The following is a 16347-nucleotide window of genomic DNA, read 5'->3' on the forward strand; positions in this document are numbered from 1 at the left end:
CCCCATACCGATTGCAAATTCATCAAACTCACCCGATGTAAACATAGTACCCTGATCGGTAGTGATTGTTTGAGGAATACCAAATCGGTAAACAATATGCTCTTTCACAAAATCAATCAGGTCAGCTGATGTTACTTTCTTCAAAGGAATAGCTTCAACCCACTTAGTAAAATAATCAGTGGCAACTAAGATGAACTTATGCCCCTTGCTTGATGGTGGATAAATCTGGCCGATTAGATCAATAGCCCATCCCCCGAATGGCCAAGGCTTAATAATAGGATTCATGGCCGATGCGGGTGCCCTTTGAATATTGCCAAATCTCTGACATCCTTGACACCCTTTGAAATATTTAAAGCAATCCTCAAGTATAGTCGGCCAATAATACCCGTTTCTCCTAATCATCCACTTCATCTTAAAAGCCGAGTGATGTGCCCCACACACTCCTTCATGGATCTCACCCATCAAGCTTCTGGCTTCATCATCGCCCAAGCACTTGTGTAGAACTCCGTCTATCGTTCGATAATATAATTCTTCTCCCAGGAGTACATACTTGGTAGCTTGAAACCTGACATGCCTCTCAACCTTTTTAGATGGATCTTTTAAGTATTCAATGATTTCCTTTCTCCAATCATCGACATTGATTGCCGATAACACATTTAAGACAGGTTGATATCCCGAGGCATGCTAGGCCAACCGATTAGCCTCTTCATTATGTAAACGTGGAACATGCTCTAATCAAAAATCTTTGAATTCCCTTAACAGTTGTATACTCTTTTCATAATAGGTTATCTAGACTTCGCTTCGGTACTCGTAAATTCCAGCCAATTGATTTATCACAAGCATAGAATCGCCGAAGATCTCAACAGCATCTGCATGAACCTCTTTTAATAATTCCAACCCTTTGATCAGAGCCTGGTATTCGGCTTGATTATTCGTGGACGTGGCAACAATCGGTAAAGAGAACTCATACTTCTTTCCTCGAGGAGAGATTAATACTATACCGATTCCTGCCCCCCGGTCACACGTGGATCCATCAAAGAAGAGCGTCCAAGGAACAATCTCCAAAGTCTCCACTACACCGCAATGCTGAGTCACAAAATCGACCATAATCTACCCTTTAACTGCCTTAGCCGATTCATAACGCAGATCAAATTCTGACAGCGCCAAAATCCACTTACCGATTCTACCACTCATAATCGGCATAGATAGCATGTACCGGACTACATCATCTTTGCATATAACGGTGCATTCGGCCGATAGCAAATAGTGCCTCAACTTAATACATGAAAAGTATAAGCATAAACATAACTTTTCAATTGCTGAATACCTTGTCTCAGCATCAACCAACCTCCTACTTAGATAATAAATCACACGTTCCTTCCCTTCAAATTCTTGAATCAAAGCCGAACTAATGACCATCCCATCGGTAGACAAATACAATTTGAAAGGCTGTCCTTGCTGATGTGGAATTAGAACTGGAGGGTTTGTCAGATAATTCTTGATTTCGTCCAATGCCGATTGTTGCTCTCTTCCCCACACAAACTCTTGATCGGCTTTTAACTTAAGTAAAGGACTAAAAGCACTAATCTTACCAGACAAGTTAGATATAAATCGCCTGATAAAATTTATCTTACAGATCAGAGATTGGAGTTTAGTTTTGTTGGTGGGAGCGACTATTTTGTTGATAGCATCAATAGACCTCCTACTAATTTTAATTCCTCTCTGATGCACCATGAAACCAAGAAATTGCCCTGCCGATACACCAAATGCACATTTATTAGGATTCATCTTCAAACTATGTTTCCTTGTGCACTCCAACACCTTTCGCAGATCGGCAAGAAGCTTTGTAAAATCCCCAGACTTAACCACCACATCATCAATGTAAATTTCCACTAGCTTGCCGATGAACTCATGAAAGATAAAATTCATAGCCCTCTGATAGGTAGCACCAGCATTTTTCAAGCCAAAGGTCATGACTATTGTTGACACTAGCTAACACCACTTAGATACTAGGTTGTCATCCCTAGCATGGCGCCAGAGTGTACAAAGGTATTTATAAATGTAAAGGCTCTCTAGAAAATAATCTATTCTATCCGCAAGCGCACAGATAAAACACCTCATTGTAGCATTTCACCAAGATAAGTATTCCAGGTATCGTTATTTATAATTTCGCTCAAGGGATCTTAAGAAGATGGAATTAAATCAAGGGGCAAAATCTATCAAGGCATAGACTAGAGATAAACTTGCAAGAACATGATTACTAATGAGAAACTCATCACACAGTCACATACTTTAGCAGGGGGTAAACCATAAAGATAATGATAATAAAGTATAAGTTCATGGGATAAAGAGCACAGCGATTAGAAAATAGACTACTCATATATGTAGGTGATGTCGGATTAGCTAGAGAATGGATTCTAAGTTATCTACTAACTACTAAGTCATAATCTACTCTAGTTATCTACAAGATCATATATAGCATAAAAGACTATTCATTCATGTATAAGGAACATTGATAAAGTAAATCAGAACATCGCATGACTTACTCCACAATACCGGTTCTGCCTGTCCTATCAACGGAGGGTGGATTATATAAGAATCAACGAAGCTGTCACTATCACGAACTACCACACGACTCAGCCAATAGGATACATTTGTAGATAAATAACATCTAAGCACCACGCTCACATGTAATCTATCACCTAACTCCCTCGCGTCAAGAGCTAAGCGCTTTGCAAACTTATACATAAACTCATTATCAATTAGAACTATATCAAATATAGAACTAGAGCAAACTAAGAACATAATAATTAGAGACATAATGCAATTAGAACAAAGAATTAGAGAAAGATATGAATAATACCAATCTTTATTACCGAAGATCCAATCCAGAGCGTAGTGCTCTACTTCTCTAATTGCTATCTAATCAAACCTCTAAACTTGAAGGATTAGGGAGTAGCTAATTCTAATTCTCTGTGGGAGAGAAGCTCTAAACCCTAACTTTGATGGCTACCTCTGAATAATGATTTCTCTTCTCCTCCTCCAGGGGCCAGGGGGTCTGGTTTTATAGTCCCCTCAAGTGAACGTGAGCCATTGGATCAAACCGACATAGATTGTATGGTTTAGATTGATCCTTTAGGTCGGTGGAGTCTTGCCCCGAAGCAGAGTCCTGATCCAACTCCTGGCCAGGGCGGGCGCCCAAGGGGGGTGGGCGGGCGCCCTGCCCCCGAGCCCGAATCGCTTCCCGTTCGTTCCCGTGGCTTCTGGATCCTTCTAGATTGAGGAAAATTGCGCGACACGTAATTATCTCGTTGTAAACATGACATGTGGGCCTTCTCTCCATATTATCTGATAAACCCCTGCAGAAATAGATAAACACCAAAACTCGTGGAATTCTGTCAGATAAAACCCTAATTCTAGATGTTTGTTTCATATTGATCCTTTTTCATGTTTATTTGATTATTAATTTTAGTACTTAAGGACCGTCAACAAACTCCCCCAAGCTTACCCTTTGCTCGTCCCTGAGCAAATAGCTATACTTAGAGGAATCAGAAGTTGCTTTGATGTTTTCTTTCCTGACAGGCACACATGCTTTTACATAAAAATTCTTTCAGATTAGAGTGAAGTGTTATGGAGTTTAGTACCTGCACTTAAATCTTAAGTAATCGAAAGACAAAATAGTTAAGTCAAGCACTATCCCTCTTGTCTATACTTCACCTTTGTTCCAGAGTTTTTCATAAGTTTTCAAAAATAAAACTCAGAGTTCCCAGCAATGATTCTCTCAAGTCTCTCTATATGTGGTATTTGTGGATCCTTACCATGATATCACTTACCTATAGCTAATGGAATATTTAAGTGGAGCTCATAGGAGTGAAAAACAGCTCATACATATGTTGTCTAATCGAGCCATGGATCCAAAGAAACTCAGCATATAATTAAATTAAGATGTGCATGTGTGATTGAGTAAATGATAGTGATGGTGAAGATATATAAATAAAACTTAGTTCTCATTGTTCCTTATATTGCTATCTCTCCTCTTCTTTGATCTTTGCTTTTGGAGAACATGGGCTATCTTCTCTCTTTTTTTTTCAGGTGGGTAGTAGATACCCCTAATTCTACTGTCGGACACTTGTCTATTTTTTCCGCTCAAGTGGGCATCTTTGTACCCCTAATTCTACTTTGGACACTTGTCCATTTTTACCTCTTGTCTCACTCTTTTTCTTTCTTTTTCGAGGTTCCGGGCACTTGCCCCTTTTTATTTCCTCGTATATTTTTGCATAACCCATGCCTCTTCTGCATTGAATCTTTTTTAGAGAGAGAGAGAGAATAACATTATTCGGGACAGTGAGTGAAAATATTTTTAGCAATTTTAATGATTGATGATGAATGCTGTGGTAGATGTGTGCAAGTGAATATCTTAATTTAACCACATGAAAAGCTCCTAAGGGTCTACACAGCTCGATCAAACTCAATGTGAATATAGTAAAAGATGTTATAGCAAGTATGGCTATGGTAGGTAGTTTTGTTATGCTAGGAACTCATCATGTGATTTGTAAGTTTTCAAAATAAGTCTCTAGAACTTAGTGTAGTAGGAACAAGATAAACAGTAGCTCAACTTTATATCATGCCTTTCTCTTACCTAGGCTTTAGTTTTTTATGCTTCCCAAAGATAGTAATTTTAGTTTTAGTAATTCCTGGAAGAACTCTAATATAAAAGCTAGGTACTTGTAAGTAAGCAAACAGAGCAACTGTTCATCATTTCCATTATGCATCTTTTTGGTTATTTATATTTTTTTCTAGAGATTAAATTTAGCAGAAAAATAAAGCACACTTATCTACACACTCTTTTTATTTTGTTTTCATGTTTATAAAGTGCAGTAAATTAAAGCAAGAAAATATTTATTTGATTTTCTAAGTTTTTTTTTCTTTTAAGATAAATTAAATAGTAAGACAGAATAGAATAAATAAGAAGAGCAAATAGAAACTTACTTGATAAATTTGGGAGGAACTCCCCCAAGCTGGATGTTGACGTCGGTCTTACCCGATGTTCCAGAACCGCATCATGGTTGTGATGTTGTCGTTCATTGTTGTTGTATCTTGTCTTAGCTCTTCTACTGCAGTGGCGTGGTCCTGGTTCCATTTTTGTTGCTCTTCCAGGAGTCTTCCATGTTCTGTTTGCGTGTTCTGGATGTCGAGGAGGGTGTTGTCGGTACGAGTGAAGAAAGCACTGGCCTCTTGATAGTAGTCATTCATGAAAGCGTAGGAGGCGTCGGAGTATCGTCCTGCATCAAATTGGGGTGGAGGTCTGGATCCTGAAGCTCCATATGGATCAGTGGAGTACCTGCCCGTATGAAAAGGCGGGTTTGTCCACTGGTGATCTTGGCTCTCCGGCCATGTCTCATCTGTTGGCTCTTGTGGTTGCGCATGACGAGCCCATGGGTCTCGAAGGACTCGAGGGTTGTAATCGCAATAATGCAGGTGCGCTGCTTCTTCTTGTCCAGGGTCAGCTCCATACCAAGTGCGTTCTCAGTGAGTGGTTATCTTTTCAGATGCCACTCGCTGTGGAGTCCTCTGGTTCACTGGTGTTGCTGCAATCTCAATCAAAAAGTTTTGAACAACGTAGAGGCCAAGGTTCAGGTTAGGTAACCGAATCTTGCCTTTATCATCATATAGCATATACATTATATTCCCCTCTTTCTTTAACATCCGAGCCTGTCTAAATGTGTCATAGCCATGATAAATTCTTAACTCTTCTATGAAGTCCAGTGACGAGTTTTCTAGTAAGTGAAGATTAGAGGCTAGACGAGTGATAAGTGAAGTACATCCTACTGGTCCTGAAGACTAGGTATACTAAGCCAATGTGAAACTAATAGTGTAACAGGTGAAGTGGGTACTTTACTAATAGCAGCATATAAAAGTTGTAAATCTCCTACTCTTACTTTCCTAATATCATCGCGATAGAAAAGATTGTACCCAAGCCATTTGTGAAATATCCTAAGAGTGGGGTGTTCCATGTCACTGGTTCGGGCTTGACTGTAAAAATTATCTCTAGATATTTCTCTCCAAAACTGGTGTCTCTCAAAATTGGGTAAATCGGAGTCAATGTTCAGGATGCATCTTGAAGAGAAACCAAGATGGTCGCTCAGCTCTCTCCAACATAACATAATTTCCTGTTTGAACATCCGAAAAACAATTCCCCCCTCATAGTATTGTAAAGTGCAAAGAAATTCAAGGGTGAGAAGACGAGAACCCAGCTCAGTTATATTCCAAAAATTTGTCCAACCCATCATCTGAAAAATTAAGTCGAATTCAGTGTCCATACCTGTTTCTCGTAGTAGGATTGGATCGAGAGTAGGGGTATGAATGAAATCTTTGTTCTTCAGTTGCTGATAGACTTCCTTCTCTCTTCGGGTCTTCAGTCCAAGGTCTCCTATCTTAAGAAGGACCTTGACTTGCTGACCTGATGAAGATGATGGAGCTTGTGTGGGTGTCGAGTCGACGCTCATTTCTGATGGCTGTGAGGAGTGTCGGGCGGAACTCCTTGTACCAATGTTCTTGAGAGCCTTCCCTGCATTCTTCACCTTCTTAAACATCCTGCAAAAGTTGGCAAAAACACAACTGGTGGAAAATGTGAGATAAAATGTTAGTGGTCAGCCGTCTGGAGTGTCAGAAGTCCAGGGGTTAATCGTTCAAGACAAGTTTCTATTTTGATAGAGCCTCCCCCTGAACAACTTTTATTTCTGCTTGGACAGCGGGATCACTACTTGCTAGGTGAGAAATACTCTATCAAAAGATCTCCAACCTTCTCTTCCACTCTCCTCTTTCTCTCTACTCTCTTCTCTTCACTACAAGAACTCCTTCTCGGGAAACTGAAACTTGTGTGGTTTTCTGGAGTGTTTGTGTGAAGAGAAGGGGAGCTGGAGGTGGCCTTTTATAGGAGGAAGGAGGGACAGGGCGGGCGCCCTTGGTAGGTGGGCGGGCGCCCTCTTGTGATGCCCATCCTGGGTGCGCCTCCTCCACTTGCTTCCTTGCTTTGATCTCACGCAGAATAATGTTGTCTTGGTAGTGGTTGGACGGTGGAAAGATGTCAAGTGAGTGGAAACATATTGGTGGATGAAATTATGTGATGGGATGTATGTGAGGTGAAGTGTATGACATGTGGGACCCAAAGAGTGTGGGTCATGCTTCTAGAAGATTTATATGATTAAATATAATGCAGGAAAATCTTTGAGAATCGAAACTTATTGAAAATGATATTGGAAAATATTTTTGTGCCCCCACAATAATTAATAAATATGGGTTGTTACACACCGCGAAAATTATTTATCTGGGCTTTTTTTATTATTATAATAATGCTATGAATAAATGTGACTAATGCAAGATTTAATTATGCAAGAAATTAAATATGAGAAAAATAATAATGCGGATAAATACCGATTTACCTCCCGGTGAGGGCTTGGGATTTTTAGGTCCCCCAAGCTGGACCTCCAAATCTTTTAATCTTCTGAGTTACCTTCCTCCGGAGATGGTGTCTCCAGTGGTTCTTCATGAACTTCCTTCACTGTAGAGTCCCTCTCTAGTCTGGGTTTGAATGTGAAGTGTTCTTCTTGACCGTTTATGTTGAACTTGATTTTTCCCTTCCCGACATCAATGTGGGCATTGGCAGTGCTCAGAAACGGCCTTCCAAGGATGATGGATACTTTCGAGTCAGGACTCATGTCCAGTACTACGAAGTCTACTGGCACAAGGAAATCTCTGATCTTGACTGGAATGTTCTCGGCGATGCCCAACGGGTGTCGAACCGATTGATCCGCTAGTTGTAGGCACATTGATGTTGGTTCTAAGGTTGCATGCTCAAGCTTTTTGTAGACTGATGCTGGCATCACACTGACACTTGCTCCGAGATCACAAAGTGCATTGTTGAAGTGTTGGTTTCCGATCGAGCAATCAATAGTGGGGCATCCTAGATCTTCCTTCTTCTTTGGTGGTTTGTTGAGGATGGCCGCACTACATTCTTCTGTCAGCTTGATAACCTCAGTGGTGGGCAGTGGTCTCTTCTTGTTAAGAATATCTCTGATGTACTTTGCATATGTAGGTACCTGTATGGCATCGAGCAGAGGTATGTTGACATATAATTTCTGAATGACCTCTACAAACTTACCAAACTGCTCATCCGACTGCAGTCCTCTGTTTCTTCTGGGAAATGGCAAATAGTTGGTGTCGTTAAAATCTTTCCTCATTTCTCCAGTTCTTAGTAGTTGGAGCAGATCTTCTGCTTCAACTGGGCTTTCTTCTTCTATCACTGCTGGTTGCACTGGTGCTGATATTCTTTGTTTCTCTTTTGGGTATGGTGGATCTCTGGTGGCTTTTCCTCCTCTAGTAGTTATATTCTTTATCTGCTCAATGTTAGTAGCAACAGGCAGTGCAGCAGCTATCTTTATTAATTTAAGCTCTACCCTTTTATTAAGAGTGTTTTGTTCATCAAAGGCAGTTAGTAGAAAATCCATTTTATTGTATATATCTTTTAGAGATGATTCATTTGTATCTAGCCTTTGTTTAACTTCATCATTAATTTTGGTTTGTTGAGCAATTATCTCTTTTAATGAAAGTTGCTTGACAGTATTACCTGAATTCATACCTTTGCTATTGGGTTGACTCGAAGTTGGTTGATATTTGTATGCTGTCTCAATGGCCCTGTGATCTTCTTTGAACTTGGCCCTCTGGTCAATCCAATGGAGCAAATTCTCCATCTTAGTTGATAATGCTTTTACTTCTTCTGGTATTTCTTCAGTTTGATGACATTGTTGAGCTTTATCTTGGAACCAGCTTTGATTTTCTGTTATCTTATCCAAAAGTATCTCTGCTTTTCCAGTTGTAAGCTCCAAGAATGATCCTTTAGCAGATGCATCTAGGCACTCACGAGCCTTCTGGGTTAATCCATGGTAGAAGGTCTGCATAAGTAACCATGTGGCCAATCCATGGTGAGGACAATCTGATATGTATCCTTGAAAACGCTCCCATGCTTCTGAAATGGCTTCTGTCTCCTGCTGTTGGAAACTGACAATATTTCCTCTTAAGGCAGTTGTTTTACCTATAGGGAAAAACTTTGATAGAAAGGCATCTGACAAGTTCGTCCAGTTGTTGATGTCATCTTGATGAGTGTAGAACCACTTCCTCGCTTTTCCTTCTAGTGAGAATGGAAAGAGGCGAAGTAGTATGACGTCTTTGTCAACTCTGTTGATGTGGATTGTGCTTCCAATTCCTAAGAAATTCTGCAAGTGTGCACTGGCATCTTCATGTGCCTTTCCACTGAATTGTGTAGCTTGTACCAAATTGATGAGGCTTGACTTGAGCTCAAACTCGGGTATTCCTTCTTCTACTGCAAATCTTGGACCAGTTGAAATGTTGTCAAGACTTGGAGCAGAGAATTCTTGCAAGGTTTTTTGTGCCATAGCTTCAGCAATTGGTAGCTAGCTTCTTCTTCTCTTGATTGCTTTGGTAGCAGTTGAATGTACCCAAAGTCAATCCTGTTATACCTTGTATAAAAATATAAACATAGAAAAACAACAGGGTGAACCTGCCAAAGCAGCGGTGCCTTGTTATGATTTCTCACTTAGTAGCTGTTTTATGCAATTATTTCTCTATAGTCTAGTCTAATGTTTTGTGTGAATAATCCTTGATTGATTTTCTGGCTTCCCTTACCGTTCCTAAATATTACTCCTTTTGTTCCCTTTTATGACTTATTCCTGAGACTCGTATAAATCCTATAAGTCCCCGGCAACGGCGCCAGAAATGCTTGTTGACACTAGCTAACACCACTTAGATACTAGGTTGTCATCCCTAGCATGGCGCCAGAGTGTACAAAGGTATTTATAAATGTAAAGGTTCTCTAGAAAATAATCTATTCTATCCGCAAGCGCACAGATAAAACACCTCATTGTAGCATTTCACCAGGATAAGTATTCCAGGTATCGTTATTTATAATTTCGCTCAAGGGATCTTAAGAAGATGGAATTAAATCAAGGGGCAAAATCTATCAAGGCATAGACTAGAGATAAACTTGCAAGAACATGATTACTAATGAGAAAATCATCACACAGTCACATACTTTAGCAGGGGGTAAACCATAAAGATAATGATAATAAAGTATAAGTTCATGGGATAAAGAGCACAGCGATTAGAAAATAGACTACTCATATATGTAGGTGATGTCGGATTAGCTAGAGAATGGATTCTAAGTTATCTACTAACTACTAAGTCATAATCTACTCTAGTTATCTACAAGATCATATATAGCATAAAAGACTCTTCATTCATGTATAAGGAACATTGATAAAGTAAATCAGAACATCGCATGACTTACTCCACAATACCGGTTCTGCCTGTCCTATCAACGGAGGGTGGACTATATAAGAATCAACGAAGCTGTCACTATCGCGAACTACCACACGACTCGGCCAATAGGATACATTTGCAGATAAATAACATCTAAGCACCACGCTCACATGTAATCTATCACCTAACTCCCTCGCGTCAAGAGCTAAGCGCTTTGCAAACTTATACATAAACTCATTATCAATTAGAACTATATCAAATATAGAACTAGAGCAAACTAAGAACATAATAATTAGAGACATAATGCAATTAGAACAAAGAATTAGAGAAAGATATGAATAATACCAATCTTTATTACCGAAGATCCGAATCCAGAGCGTAGTGCTCTACTTCTCTAATTGCTATTTAATCAAACCTCTAAACTTGAAGGATTAGGGAGTAGCTAATTCTAATTCTCTGTGGGAGAGAAGCTCTAAACCCTAACTTTGATGGCTACCTCTGAATAATGATTTCTCTTCTCCTCCTCCAGGGGCCAGGGGGTCTGGTTTTATAGTCCCCTCAAGTGAACGTGAGCCATTGGATCAAACCGACATAGATTGTATGGTTTAGATTGATCCTTTAGGTCGGTGGAGTCTTGCCCCAAAGCAGAGTCCTGATCCAACTCCTAGCCAGGGCGGGCGCCCAAGGGGGGTGGGCGGGCGCCCTGCCCCCGAGCCCGAATCGCTTCCCGTTCGTTCCCGTGGCTTCTGGATCCTTCTAGATTGAGGAAAATTGCGCGACACGTAATTATCTCGTTGTAAACATGACATGTGGGCCTTCTCTCCATATTATCTGATAAACCCCTGCAGAAATAGATAAACACCAAAACTCGTGGAATTCTGTCAGATAAAACCCTAATTCTAGATGTTTGTTTCATATTGATCCTTTTTCATGTTTATTTGATTATTAATTTTAGTACTTAAGGACCGTCAACAACTATCCACTCAAACAACCCAACATGACCAGAACATCTAAACGCGGTCTTTGGAATATCTTCTTCGGCCATGAATATTTGATTATATCCGGTGTTGCCATCTATAAAGCTAATAATCCGATGTCCAGCTGCAGCATCAACTAGCAAATCGGCAACTAGCATTGGATAACCATCCAACGGTGTAGCCTTGTTAAGATTCCTAAAATCAATGGAAACACGAAGCTTCCCATTCTTCTTGTAAACTGGAACAACATTGGAAATCCACTCGGCATACCGACATTGCCAAATAAATTTAGCTTCGATAAGTTTGGTTATTTCGGCCTTAATATCAGGAAGAATGTTAGGATTGCATCAGCGAGCTGGCTGCTGATGCGGCCGAAATCTAGATTTGATCGGTAATCGATGTTCAACAATAGATCAGTCTAAACCAGGCATCTCAGTATAATCCCAAGCAAAGTAATCTGTATATTCCTTTAACAAATCGGTTAACTGTTGCTTACACTCAGAATCTAACTTAGCACTAATTAATGTAGGCCTTGGCCTATCACCATTACCTATATCTACTTCTACTAAATCATCGGCCGATGTAAACCCCTGGCCTAATTTTCCATCATCAGCGAACCTATCCATTAAAACTCTTCGTCAGAACCGACTGCTTGGATCGGTGGAATTTCATAATCGGCAACCTTGAGAAAATCCTTTTCCCAAATCTCCACAGAAATGCATGTGGTCCTTTCATAAGTATCTGCCTCTGTCGATGCTATGACATATGAAGAATCTCCTGGGACAATCTCAATCTTGTCACCTACCCACTGAACCAAACATTGGTGCATTGTAGACGGGATGCAACAATTGGCATGGATCCAATCTCTCCCCAATAGTAAATTATAAGCACCCTTTCCACTGATGACGAAGAAAGTTGTCGGCAAGGTTTTGTTGCCGATGGTCAACTCAACACATATGGCTCCCTTGACTGGAGACGCATTTCATTCAAAATCCTTTAACATCATATCGGTCTTGGTCAAATCTTGATCTCCTTTGCCAAGCTTCCGATAGACTGCATATGGCATAATATTGACAGCAGCCCCACCATCAACAAGTATCTTGGTCATTGGCTGCCCATCAACCCTGCCTTTGACAAACAAAGCTTTAAGATGTTGTCTCTCATTATCAGCAGGCTTTTCAAAGATAGCCGTCATCGGGTCCAGAGCCAACTGAGCTATTTGGTCGGAAAAATCCGTCTCCTCATCATCACTGAAAGGCGCAAGGAACTCCATCGGCAACATAAACACCATATTAACATCTGCCGATGGCCATTTTCCTTTAGGATCCGGCTGCTGCTGATCTCTAGACTTAGCAGAATTTTCTCCTCTACTCAACTCTTCTCGTCGCTCCCGCTGCAGCCTTATTTTCTGTGTCCTAGTTAATCCCTCTGGACACCATGGAGGAAGTTGTGGCTGTCTAACTGACTGACGACGATTTCCCATGATTCCACCCGATAAGTATTAGCATCTCTGCAAAATATGAACTCATCGGGAACTCGTGCATCTGTCATCTCTTCAAGCTCCTCTTGGTATTTGGGAAAATAACCAACACGCTCACCAAGCTTATCATGCACACTGAGTCTGCCCCCCAGCCGATCATGAACTGAGGTTCTTCCTCTAATCGGCCCATCAAAATGCTGATCATCATTCTGGTACTGCCGATTTGGCCTATCATACCGATTATAGCCATTGCATTCAGGGCAGTCTCTGACAGTTGGTAGCTTGATGTTTTGCTCCCAACAGTGGATGAAGAACGAGCAATTCCAGTGATCTTTATGTCGGCGTCTTTCTTCTTCCCAAAGACGATCCTCCTGTTGGCACCGATACCGATATTCACGTTGCTGCCAGGTCTCCCGATGCCTTCTATGAGTAATCACAATGCCAGATCGGGGAGGCCTTCCTGAACTGGTTCTTTCCTGAATCAAACCCTTACCTTTAGCATCATCAGCAGTAATCTGGTGCTGAGGATCTACCAACGCGCTTCTTTCAGCTGCCTCTAAAGTCAATACTTTGGTTTTTCCCTTAGCATCCAACATATTCGTAGGGAAAGGATGCTGATCGATCTTCATCAGCTTTTGAGCTTTGGAGCTATCGAATTTAATTCTCCCAGACTCTATAGTCGATTGCAACTGTTGCCTGAAAACCTTGTATTCATTCGTACTGTGAGATGTTGCATTATGCCACTTGTAGTACTTAATCTTCTTTAACTCCTCTGCCGATGGAATCACATGATTAGGTGATAATTTAGTTTGCCCTTCCTGAAGCAGAAATTCAAATATCCTATCGGCCTTGGTGATGTCAAATGCAAACTTGTCTGGTTCCTTATGCCCAAAAAGGCAAGACATCGGTTTCTTATTCTTCACCTATTCTGCCAAGCCGATGACTGGTTCTTCATCAGAATCTAAACTTGTGGCCTCATCGACAAATGACACCTTTTTGTTCCATGCCCTCTTAGGTTCAAAAGCTTTGATATCTTGGTCCGAAATCCTCTGCACTAAATGGCTCAGACTTTCAAACTCTTGAGAAGCATACTTATCTCTGATATGTGGCAACATTCCCTGGAAGGCCAAATCGGCTAGCTGCCGATCATCTATAACCAGACTATAGCATTTATTCTTAACCTCTCGCAACCTTTTCACGAAGCTTTCAACCGATTCATCATTGCGTTGCTTCATCCTGACTAAATCGGTAATCTTCTTCTCATGAACTCCAGAAAAGAAGTATTTGTGGAACTGTTTTTCTAGATCGGCCCATGTGATCACTGAGTTTGGAGGTAATGAAATAAACCAAGTAAAGGCCGATCCAGATAAAGATGATGAGAATAAACGAACCCTTAACTCATCTCTGTTAGCAGCTTCCCCACATTGGATGATAAACCTGTTAACATGCTCCATGATTGATGTATCATCCTGCCCAGAAAACTTGGTGAAATCCGGCACCTTGTACCGATTTGGAAGCAGAATTAAGTCATATGCGAGAGGATACGGTGTCCGATAGAGTAAGTGTTCACTTTGGGTTTTATCCCAAATTGGTCTCTCATGACCTCAGCTATCTTATCGGCCCAATAAGCATCGGCATCTTGCCGATGAGCTGGCTGTGGATCTGGCATCTGCTGATAAGCTTCCACGTGTCTCTGCGGTGCAGATCTCTAGGGAACATAGGATTTGCCACCGCCTGTTGGCCGCCAACTTGCTGACCAAGATTCATCGGCTGGTTGATCAACCCCTGATTCTAAAATCTAGGTTGCATTTGTTCCTGTTGAAATCCCATAGCCTGATGATTCGGCTGAGGCATCTGTGGAAAAACAAATTGCCCTGTCCATCCATTGTTAACATTCACCGGCGTAGGCCCTGCCGATGGCTGATAATTGGGCATCATCATTTAATTGACATACCCTGGCTGTGTCATAAACCTTTGTTGCGTCGGCATTGGATCTGCCGATGCGTTCGGCATCTGGAACATTGCCCTTTGAGAATTCCCAGCAAAAGGTCTTGTAGTTGTAGTTGTAGAATACTGGGGATTCTGAGTCATCGGCGAGCTTGGGGGTGCCGATGTCATAGGAGCCTTGCCTGTTGTGTCAGCCACTTGAGATGTTCCAGAACTTTTCACCATGAATTCTGGAGGCATACCATATCCCCACCAGTTGGGAGGAACAGACCCTGACATCGCCGATACCAATAAATCTATAGCAAGTTTGATTTGTCCCTCTGATGTTGGTGGATTAGTCGTCATCGGTGTAGATGGCGCATTAGTCATCCCTAATGTGCTTGGAGGGGAAGTAACCTCCGTACCTGCAACGGCCGTAGTAGCCGATGGAGCCGTAACCGATGATGCTCCTAGCTGATGATAGGCTGGGCCCGCATAAGATGGTGGTACTTGTCCTTCTTTTAAAGTTCTAGCCACAACATTGAAAAATGTATGGACAACACACTAGATTGGTTGATTAGAGCATGATTAATAGCACTGTCAACCATCTCTTGAAGTTTACCAGGATTGGCTTCAAAAGTAATTTGCCGAGGCATCGACAATGTTTCCTTTTGGATCACCTCGCCACTCTTGTTGATACTGAAGGATTTCAAACATAGCTGCTTGTAGTCCTCCATAGCTTTTGCCATAGCTTGCTTCTGTTCATCTCTGAGATTGGCTTCCGTCACGGGGATGACGTTCTCCAAGTCAAAATCGGTGTTCGACATGTTGATCTTGATGTTGAATCTCAGTCCCACTAGGCGTGCCAAAAGATGTGTTGATGCAAAAGCTGATCTGCAAACACAAAGGGCTAATACCCGATTCAACATTAAGGCGTGCCAGCCGATTTGACCTTACAATCGACAAAGGTGATAACTCGAATACTTTGGTCCCGACAACAGCGATGCACCCAGATGTCATGGCCAAGAGGTATTCACACGGAACTCGAGAACTCGCCGAGGTTGACTCGAAGAATTCCAAAGAACTCGTAGAAAAAGAAAATATGCAAATTGACGAAGTCGTCGAAAATGTAGATGCTGGAATAGATGTAAAGACTTGTATTTGATTGATTGTGTATATTTACATCGCTATGGGGTCTAACATTTATACCCTGCCCAAAAGGGTTACAATCAGACACGACTAGGACTTGAATTCCAAATTAAATAGAATCTGTATACAAAACAAACTCCAACAACTATGGAAAGCATTAAATTATGTCCCACAACCGATCGGTACACCACCATGAATCGATCGACGACCCCTACGCCCTTTTTTCATGACCATCGGCAAACCATCTCCCATAGCCATCGGCAGCCATCAGCACCAGTCATCGGCACGAACCCATCACCACTCTTGGACTTGGCCATGCTTTGTCGTTTTCTCATCGGCACCAACCCTCATCGGCAACTCTTCTGCAGACTAGTCACCACATCTCTGCCTGCCGATTTACACCTCATTAACTCCAGATACTCATCCAAAGATACGTGTCCAAAAACGGTGTCAACAGAATGTATGTAATCTTTGATGGAG

The sequence above is a fragment of the Sorghum bicolor genome, chromosome 7 (genome assembly GCF_000003195.3).
Source record: "Sorghum bicolor cultivar BTx623 chromosome 7, Sorghum_bicolor_NCBIv3, whole genome shotgun sequence".
Classification (NCBI taxonomy): Eukaryota; Viridiplantae; Streptophyta; class Magnoliopsida; order Poales; family Poaceae; genus Sorghum; species Sorghum bicolor.